Here is a 10,303-nt window from a genome sequence, read left to right on the forward strand (position 1 = left end):
CCAGACGAGGAGGGGAGAGGGCAGGCAGGCAGGGAGGCTGGTGGCGTGGCGCGGCGGAGCGCGCGCGCGTCGGGCACGCGCCCATCCCCCTGTCGAGGACGAAGGCGACAGAGGAGGGGGCCAGTGGGCTGGGCCGGCGCTGGCTGCTGCTGGGCTGCACAGGGAGGAGGCCCAGGTAAGTTTCTCCTCTTTTTGTCTCTTTTCTAATATTCTGACATATGTTTTGATTTAGTAATAACACTAAATCAATTTATTTCCTTATGCCCATTTTTGTAGGAACTAGTGGCATTATTCCAGAGCTCCCCAACAGGTGGCATAATTTTTGGACATATATTAATATATATAACTAATATATTTCCAATGCAAATATTTGTGCATTAATTCCAAATGGCCAAAATAAATAATTATGAGCTCCTAAAAATATTGGTTTGATTTTTATCTCTGTCCAATATTTTCAGAGGGCAACATGAACATTTTCTTGGACCTTTTTGGAGCAATTTTTATTTGGGGTTATTTCAAAAAATGATTCTGAGGGTTCCACCAATCCTCATTTCAAAATTAAATGGAATTTTAAACATGATGCACAAATGACTAGCTAGTCTAGGTCATACCAGAACTAGGGATGTGACAATCTACTACTCATCGATCGCTATCGAGCATGCATCTAGAGTATTAAATTAAAATTAGAGTAACGCCTTAAGCAAGATGACATGATGTAGAGGGATAGTTTCATGCAATATGATAAAAACCCCATCTTGTTATCCTCGATGGCAACAATACAATACGTGCCTTGCTGCCCCTTCTGTCACTGGGAAAGGACACCGCAAGATCGAACCCAAAGCTAAGCACTTCTCCCATGGCAAGAAAAACCAATCTAGTAGGCCAAACCAAACTGATAATGCGAAGAGACTTGCAAAGATAACCAATCATACAAAAAAGAATTCAGAGAAGATGCAAATATTATTCATAGATAGACTTGATCATAAACCCACAATTCATCGGTCTCAACAATCGCACCGCAAAAAGAAGATTACATCGAATAGATCTCCACAAGTGAGGGGGAGAACATTGTATTGAGATCCAAAAAGAGAGAATAAGCCATCTAGCTAATAACTATGCACCCATAGGTCTGAAGTAAACTACTCACACTTCATCGGAGGGGCTTGGATGATGATGTAGAAGCCCTCCGTGATCGATGCCCCCTCCGGCGGAGCTCCGGAACAGGCCCCAAGATGGGATCTCATGGATACAGAAAGTTGCGGCGGTGGAATTAGGTTTTTGGCTCCGTCCCCGAGCGTTTGGGGGTACGTAGGTATATATAGGAGGAAAAAGTAAGTCGGTGGAGCTTCGAGGAGCCCACGAGGTAGAGGGCGCGCCCTACACCCTCGTGGCTACCTCGTGGCTTTCTTGACGGATGGTCCAAGTCTCCTGGATCATATCTGATGAGAAAATCACGTTTCTGAAGGTTTCATTCCGTTTCGACTCCGTTTGATATTTTGTTTCTCTGAAACACTGAAATAGGCAAAAAACAGAAATTCTGGGCTGGGCCTCCGGTTAATAGGTTAGTCCCAAAAATAATATAAAAGTGGAAAATAAAGCCCAATATAGTCCAAAACAGTAGATAATATAGCATGGAGCAATCAAAAATTATAGATACGTTGGAGACGTATCAAGCATCTCCAAGCTTAATTCCCAATCGTCCTCGAGTAGGTAAATGATAAAAAGAGAATTTTTGATGCGGTGTGCTACTTGGTATAATTTTAATGTAATTCTTCTTAATTGTGGTTTGAATATTCAGATCTGAAAGTTCAAGACAAAAGTTCATATTGACATAAAAATGATAATACTTCAAGCATACTAACTAAGCAATTATGTCTTCTCAAAATAACATGGCCAAAGAAAGTTCATCCCTACAAGATCATATAGTTTAGTCATGTTTCATTTTCGTCACATAAGAATGCTCTCATCATGCACAACCCCGATGACAAGCCAAGCAATTGTTTCATACTTTAGTAATCTCAAACCTATAAACTTTCACGCAATATATGAGCGCGAGCCATGGACATAGCACTATGGGTGGAATAGAATATAATGAGGGGGGTTATGTGGAGAAGACAAAAAAGGAGAAAGTCTCACATCAACGAGGCTAATCAATGGACTATGGAGATGCCCACCGATTGATGTTAATGCAAGGAGTAGGGATTGCCATGCAACGGATGCACTAGAGCTATAAATGTATGGAAGCTCAACAAAAGAAACTAGTGGGTGTGCATCCAACTTGCTTGCTCACGAAGACCTAGGGCACTTGAGGAGGCCCATTGTTGGAATATACAAGCCAAGTTCTATAATGAAAAATTCCCACTAGTATATGAAAGTGATAGCATGAGAGACTCTCTACTATGAAGATCATGGTCCTACTTTGAAGCACAAGTGTGGTAAAAGGATAGTAACATTGTCCCTTCTCTCTTTTTCTCTCATTTTTTTGGGCCTTTTCTTTTTTATGGCCTTTCTCTTTTTTTGGGCCTTCTCTTTTTTATGGCCTTTCTCTTTTTTTTGTTCCTCACTTCGGACAATGCTCTAATAATGATGATCATCACACTTCTATTTATTTACAACTCAATGATTACAACTCGATACTAGAACAAAGATGACTCTATATGAATGCCTCCGGCGGTGTACCGGGATATGCAATGAACCAAGAGTGACATGTATGAAAGAATTATGAACGGTGGCTTTGCCACAAATACTATGTCAACTACATGATCATGCTAAGCAATATGACAACGATGAATGTGTCATGATGAACGAAATGATGGAAAGTTGCATGGCAATATATCTCGGAATGGCTATGGAAATGCCACAATAGGTAGGTATGGTGGCTGTTTTGAGGAATATATAAGGAGGTTTATGTGTGAAAGTGCGTATCATATCACGGGGTTTGGATGCACCTGCGAAGTTTGCGCCAACTCTCAATGTGAGAAAGGGCAATGCACGGTACCGAAGAGGCTAGCAAGGATGGAAGGGTGAGAGTGCGTATAATCCATGGACTCAAGATTAGTCATAAAGAACTCATATACTTATTGCAAAAATGTACAAGTCATCAAAAACCTCGGCACTATGCGCATGCTCCTAGGGGGATAGACTGGTAGGAAAAGACCATCGCTCGTCCCCGACCGCCACTCATAAGGAAGACAATCAAATAACACCTCATGTTTCAAATTTGTTGCATAATGGTTACCATACATGCATGCAATGGTACTTGCAGACTTCAACACAAGTATTTCTCAATTTCACAACTACTCAACTAGCATGACTTTGATATTATTACCTCCATATCTCAAAACAATCATCAAGCATCAAACTTTTCTTAGTATTCAACACACTCATAAGAAAGTTTTATTATCAATCTTGCATACCAAGCATATTAGGATTTTATGCAAATTAGCATGCTATTAAGACTCTCAAAATAATCTAAGTGAAGCATGAGAGATCAATAGTTTCTATAAAACAAATCCACCACCGTGCTCTAAAAGATATAAGTGAAGCACTAGTGCAAAACTATAAAGCTCAAAAGATATAAGTGAAGCACATAGAGTATTCTATCAAATTCCAAATCATGTATGGATCTCTCAAAAGGTGTGTACAGCAAGGATGATTGTGGTAGACTAACAAGCAAAGACTCAAATCATAAAAGACACTCCAAGCAAAACACATATTATGTGGTGAATAAAAATATAGCTCCAAGTAAAGTTACCGATAGAAGTAGACGAAAGAGGGGATGCCTTCCGGGGCATCCCCAAGCTTTGGCTTTCAGGTGTCCTTAGATTATCTTGGGGGTGCCATGGGCATCCCCAACCTTAGGATATTGCCACTCCTTGTTCCATAATCCATCAAATCTTTACCCAAAACTTGAAAACTTCACAACACAAAACTTAAAATAGAAAATCTCGTGAGCTCCGTTAGCGAAAGAAAACAAAAGACCACTTAAAGGTACTGTAATGAACTCATTCTTTATTTATATTGGTGTTTAAACTACTGTATTTCAACTTCTCTATGTATTATAAACTATTTTACTAGCCATAGATTCATCAAAATAAGCAAACAACACACGAAAAACAGAATCTGTCAAAAACAGAACAGTCTGTAGTAATCTGTAGCTAGCGCAAGATCTGGAACCCCAAAAATTCTAAAATAAATTGCTGGACGTGAGTAATTTATGTATTAATTATCTGCAAAAAGAATTAACTAAATATCACTCTCCAACTAAAAATGACAGCAGTTCTCGCGAGCGCTAAAGTTTCTGTTTTTTACAGCAAGTTCAACAAGACTTTCCCCAAGTGTTCTACTTGGCACAAACACTAATTAAACACAAAAAAAAACAACAAAAACAGAGGCTAGATAATTTACGTATTACTAAACAGAAGCAAAAAGCAAGGAATAAGAATAAAATTGGGTTGCCTCCAAACAAGCGCTATCGTTTAACGCCCCTAGCTAGGCATAACAAGCAAGAATAGATCTAGGTATTGCCATAATAGTAAGATAGGTTATTAAAACTCATTTCATATTCTCTACGTTCGGCAGCAAGTTTTCTTTGAGGCAAGCAAAAGTAATCAAAAGGGCTAAATTTAACGGGACAAAAGTCCCCAAGATCAACCTTGGGAGGTATAGGTTCCTCCTTTGGTCCTTCATAATGCACAACCAATTCATCATTATAAGCATTCTTTTGACAGAACTTTGTGATCCTATATTCAACAGAATATCCTAGTTCATTATTTCTAATAGCCAAATCATCATTAAGTTCATAAATTCTATCAACTAAAACATTGGTAGGAACCCTTTTTCTAAGATTTTCATTGAAACCAACATAGTCTAGAGATTGAAAATGCATTATTTCTTCTTGATCAAAGAGGATAGCTTCTATGGGAGGATGGCAAGCGTCCACCCTATAATGCGCAAAAGATTTCTTTGGCTTCTTTTATTATGAATCTAAACTCATGATCCAAAAAGATAGTAGCGACACGCTTAGCAAAAGAATGGTCAATATTAGAAAATTCCAGAAAAATCCTTTGTATGGACGGATCCATGTGCATGAATTGTCTTTCAAGTTCAACTACAAGCATGGCAATAGCGTCTGCAAGACTACTAGTTCTGTGAAGGATAGAACTACCCATAGAAGGTAAAGCACCGGCACAAGTAAAGAAATCTTGAATAACTCCTTTTCCAATAATATTACCACTACCAACACGGAATTTTTTTGTATGAAAGATGGTAGGTTCTTTAGTAGGAGCATCAAAACTTTTCATGATATTATTATTGTCCATATCGACAATAATTTCCCCAATTTCAGACATAGAGGCAGAAGGTAAAGGACTTGACATAACAACAAGCTAGCAAACTAACACATGAGCAAACAAAAAGCAAACAGGCAAATAGAGAGAGAGAGAGGGAGGATAGAGAGAGAGGGCGAATAAAACGGCGAGGGTGAAGTGGGGGAGAGGAAAACGAGAGGCAAATGGCAAATAATGTAATGCGGGAGATAGGGATTGTGATGGGTACTAGGTATGCTGACTTTTGCGCAGACTCCACGTCAACGGCGCCAGAAATTCTTCTTGCTACCTCTTGAGCACTGCGTTGGATTTCCCCGAAGAGGAGAGGATGATGCAGCAAAGTAGTGTAAGTATTTCCCTCAGTTTTTGAGAACCAAGGTGTCAATCCAGTAGGAGGCTACGCGTGAGTCCCTCGTACCTACACAAAAACAATAGCTCAACGCAACCAACGCGCTTAGGGGTTGTCAATCCCTTCACGGTCACTTACGAAAGTGAGATCTGATAGAGATGATAAATAATATTTTTGGTATTTTTGTTATAGAGATTCAAAGTAAAAAGGAAAAGCAAAGTAAAAGCAAAGCAATAATAAAGTGATGGAGATTGATATGATGAGAAAGAGACACGGGGGCCATAGGTTTCAGTAGTGGCTTCTCTCAAGAGCATAAGTATTCTACGGCGGGTGAACAAATTACTGTTGAGCAATTGACATAATTGAGCATAGTTATGAGAATATCTAGTTATGATCATATATATAGGCACCACGTCCGAGACAAGTAGATCGACTCCTGGTTACATCTACTACTATTACTCCACTCATGGACCGCTATCCAGCATGCATCTAGTGTATTAAGTTAAAAACAGAGTAATGCCTTAAGCAAGATGACATGATGTAGAGGGATAGTTTCATGCAATATGATAAAAACCCCATCTTGTTATCCTCGATGGCAACAATACAATTCGTGCCTTGCTGCCCCTTCGGTCACTGAGAAAGGACACCGCAAGATCGAACCCAAAGCTATGCACTTCTCCCATGGCAAGAAAAACCAATCTAGTAGGCCAAACCAAACTGATAATTCGAAGAGACTTGCAAAGATAACCAATCATACAAAAAGAATTCAGAGAATATTCAAATATTATTCATAGATAGACTTGATCATAAACCCAAAATTCATCGGTCTCAAGAAACACACCGCAAAAAGAAGATTACATCGAATAGATCTACACAAGAGAGGGGGAGAACATTGTATTGAGATCCAAAAAGAGAGAAGAAGCCATCTAGCTACTAACTATGGACCCCTCACTAGAAAAAAAATACACATCCGTGACATTTTGGGCCGAACGAATTTTTTTTCTGTCATACATATTACACTTCTATGACGATAATTGTGACAAAACCCGGTATCATCATAGATGTGGTGGGCTCCTACTTCTGTTGCAAAAAATCATGACAGAAAATGGGCTTTTCGTCTTGGGCGTGCCGAAGACGCAGATGCATGACATTCTTTGGGCCGTCCATGATGGAAAAAACCGTGGTAGACGCGAGGGGGAGGAAAATTTCGGGAAGTTCCCGGTTACGGTGGGAGCTCGGGGGCCGAGCGATGCGCATTTCTCTCGTACACGTACGCACGTGTGTGCGAGGCATTGGCTCTATCTGAACCCGAGCGAGGCGTTGGGCTCTAACTGAACCCGAGCGATTGCACTGCTGGCTACGCGTTACTGAACCCGAGTGATCGATCGATGGATGTTAACTGAACCCGGCCATTGGATGCAGGAGCACGAGGCACGACCGGCGCTGGTTTGGGCGGCTGGAGCAAGAAGACCAGAGGTTGAAGAAGCACTACGGCCGTTGGATGGACATCGTACGGTCACTGGAGCTAGAATCGTGCATATTGACTAAGTTCACAAAGCCCTCCGTCCCCTTCAACTTAGTAGGCCCACAAGTCAGCCTGCCACTATACTGGGTCCCAGCTAACAGGGGGAGTATTCATTTTTTTGTGCGTAATAAGGAGGCACTTCCTTGCATGCAAAGATATAGCTGGTGGGTCCGAGCTGTCAGCGGCGGTAACATTTTTTTTTTGAAATACAGTGGCCCTTTTGGTGGGTCCCTAATGTCAGGTGGAGCAATCATTGTTTTGCGCGTAATAAGGAGGCATTTCCTTGTGTGCGGTCATGGACCCAGCTGTCAGCCTCTCCATGTAAAGTCCACTTCAGATGCATGTCGGTCGTTGACCACGTTGACCAGGCCGCGCCGAGAGCACCAGGGGGGTGGACGATGGCGAGGCCTAGGAAGGGAACGACACGGAGGCATGGAAGACTCGGCAGTTCTTTCCCACGCGGAGGGGAGTACAACTGTACGAGGGTTGACTGGTTCGTGTGCCGTCACTGGAGAATAATAGCAGGTGTGGGTGAGTAGAGGGATGGCTAGGACAGCGATGGGAGTACGGTGGGGCGGTGAGGCCTGCGCGGCAGGAGAGCCGGCCGCGGGGAGCAGGGAGCAGGCAGTCCTGCCGGCGCCTGTTTGATGGCCATCCAACAGTCACTGCTTGTGCGTCAACCTTTTCTTAGGAAAGCCTCAAATCTGTGGAAAACAACATACAGCCCATCTGCCATTATTTCTAATAATTTACAGCCGATTTTCTAATTATTAAGGTTTTTTTGGAGCCCATATTCTTTTTGTTAGCACTACAGCCCATATTGTGGCCACGATTAAAAAATTATACGAAATTTTGCATATTTCGGTGCGGTCCGAACTGTTTTTAATCCCGAAATTTCGACTCACATTTAAACTGATTTAAAAAATAAATGTATATGAATATAAAATCCAGCAAATTCTCCATGCATAAAAATTAATGTAATTTCAAATCTCGAAATGAAAAAAATATATTTGAAACTAATTGCCGGTTTGATGTGTTTTAAAAATGTACATCCCATTTCTCATTACTGATGGGCCATTTTCTTGGCCAGCCGAATGAAAGCTCTCTGCGTCTTGAAAGATTTGCAGCCCAACAGGCCTGACAAAGCGACTTACTTGGCAAATCACAAAAAAACTGGGCTGTGGCAGTGGACCCAGCTGTCAGCCTCTCCACGTACAGTACTCTTCCGATGGAATGTCGTTGACCATGTTGACCACGGCACGCCGAGATACCAAGGCGATGGACGACGGCGAGGCCTAGGAAGGGGACGACGCAGAGCCGGGGAAGACGCGACAGTGGATGCCCACGCGGAGAGGAGTACGAGGGTTCACTGGTTCGGCTGCGGTGTGAGGCTACCGTCGCCGCAGGGCCTGGCTAGCGGTGGGAGTAGTAGGGGGCGATGAGGCCTCATCAGCAGCACAGCCGGCAACTGGAGGCAGGAGCAGGCTGTCTCCCCGGCGCTGGTTTGGGCGGCTGGTGCAAGAAGAGCAGCGGTTGAAGAAGCAGCAGGACCGTTCGATTCAAATCCAACGGTTACTGCTGCTAGAATCATTTGTTGACTAAGTTGACAAGCCATGCGTACGTGTCAACTTAGTAGGCCCACAGGTCAGCCTCCCAACAGGTGCGCCACAGATGTCAGTGGGAGGAATCATTTTTTTCGCGTAATAAGGAGGCAGTTGATTGCGTGCGGCCAGGCCAGCGGAGGGAGTAGGGTGGGCCGGGGAAGCCTACGCGGCATCACAGTGGGCCACAAGAGGAGGGAGCAGGCAGTCCCGCCGGCGCTAGTTTAGGTGGCTGGAGCAGGAAGATCAGAGATTGAAGAAGCACGTCGGCCATTGGATGGACATCCAACACTAACTGCTGCTAGAATCGTGTGTTCACTGACAAAGCCTTGCGTAAACAAGTCAACCTCGAAATCTGTGGCGTGTACAGCCCATTTTCTATTATTTTTATAATTTTTACTCATTTATAATTCATATGGAATTTATTGCAGCCCGTTTCCATTTTTAGAATTGCTGGCCATTTTCTGGTCAGTACCAGGGTCAAAAAATTAACTAAATATGTTGGAAATTTTGAAAATTCACAAATTTTTGCTGGGGAACGAAATATTCTTAATCCAAAAATTAATAGCCATACTAAAACAAACTTAAAAATAAATTAGTACTATGTAATGTTAAATCCAATGAAATACGTATAAGATATCAGTGAAGAACAAAAACAAAAAAAGAAACTTATATCCCATTTGCTATAATTTTTTTGGAATTTTCAACCCCTTTTGATATTACTTTTAACAGACATTGACCATACTCTTAAGCCAGGCTGGAATGCATCCCTCCTTGTCTTGAAAGATTTGCAGCCTAGTAATTCGGAGAAAACAAATAGGCCTAGCTTGGGTATTCTTCAAAAAGAAATACTGGGCTACCTATTTTCCCAAAGAACTGGTGCATGAGCATTTAGCTTTATTTATTTACTTATTTATGTTTAGGGGACCATGAGCATGTACCTGGACCGGATTCATGTGAGAGCCTCCCTTCCAGTTAATTATGGGCTTCTCTATTGGGCCTTCATCAGTGGGTTGCATCTTATCAACAAGAGGAAAATGTGTTCCGAGTTTCAAAAAAAATGTGTTCCGTATGATAAATAGTATGCGCTACGTACGGTACGGGGCACAAAAGGATCGAACCGTGCAACGACTTCCAAACCATTGTGTTTGTCATTCTAACAACACATTTATTCAACCGACAGACAAAATATACTACTGATTGTACATTGAAAACAGTAGCAACAACCAGGCTGGGGTGCAACAGAAGCAGTAAGCAGGCCAGAAGAGTGAAGACGCAGCTCTCTCTTCCAAACGAAACATCAGCCATCATTACAAAAGGGCTACCAAAAAAGAACAAGTGTATGCATCAAACTAAATACAGATCCTACTACACCAAGTGTACGCATCTAACTAACTGGCTCAGTTAGACGTTACTATTTATTAAGCTGTGGAGATTGGCTGACGGCTTGAACCAGATGGGTGCTTGACGGGGGAAACTCCAGCCAGCAGGTCGAAGTATG

The sequence above is a fragment of the Triticum dicoccoides genome, chromosome 2A (genome assembly GCF_002162155.2).
Source record: "Triticum dicoccoides isolate Atlit2015 ecotype Zavitan chromosome 2A, WEW_v2.0, whole genome shotgun sequence".
Classification (NCBI taxonomy): domain Eukaryota; kingdom Viridiplantae; phylum Streptophyta; class Magnoliopsida; order Poales; family Poaceae; genus Triticum; species Triticum dicoccoides.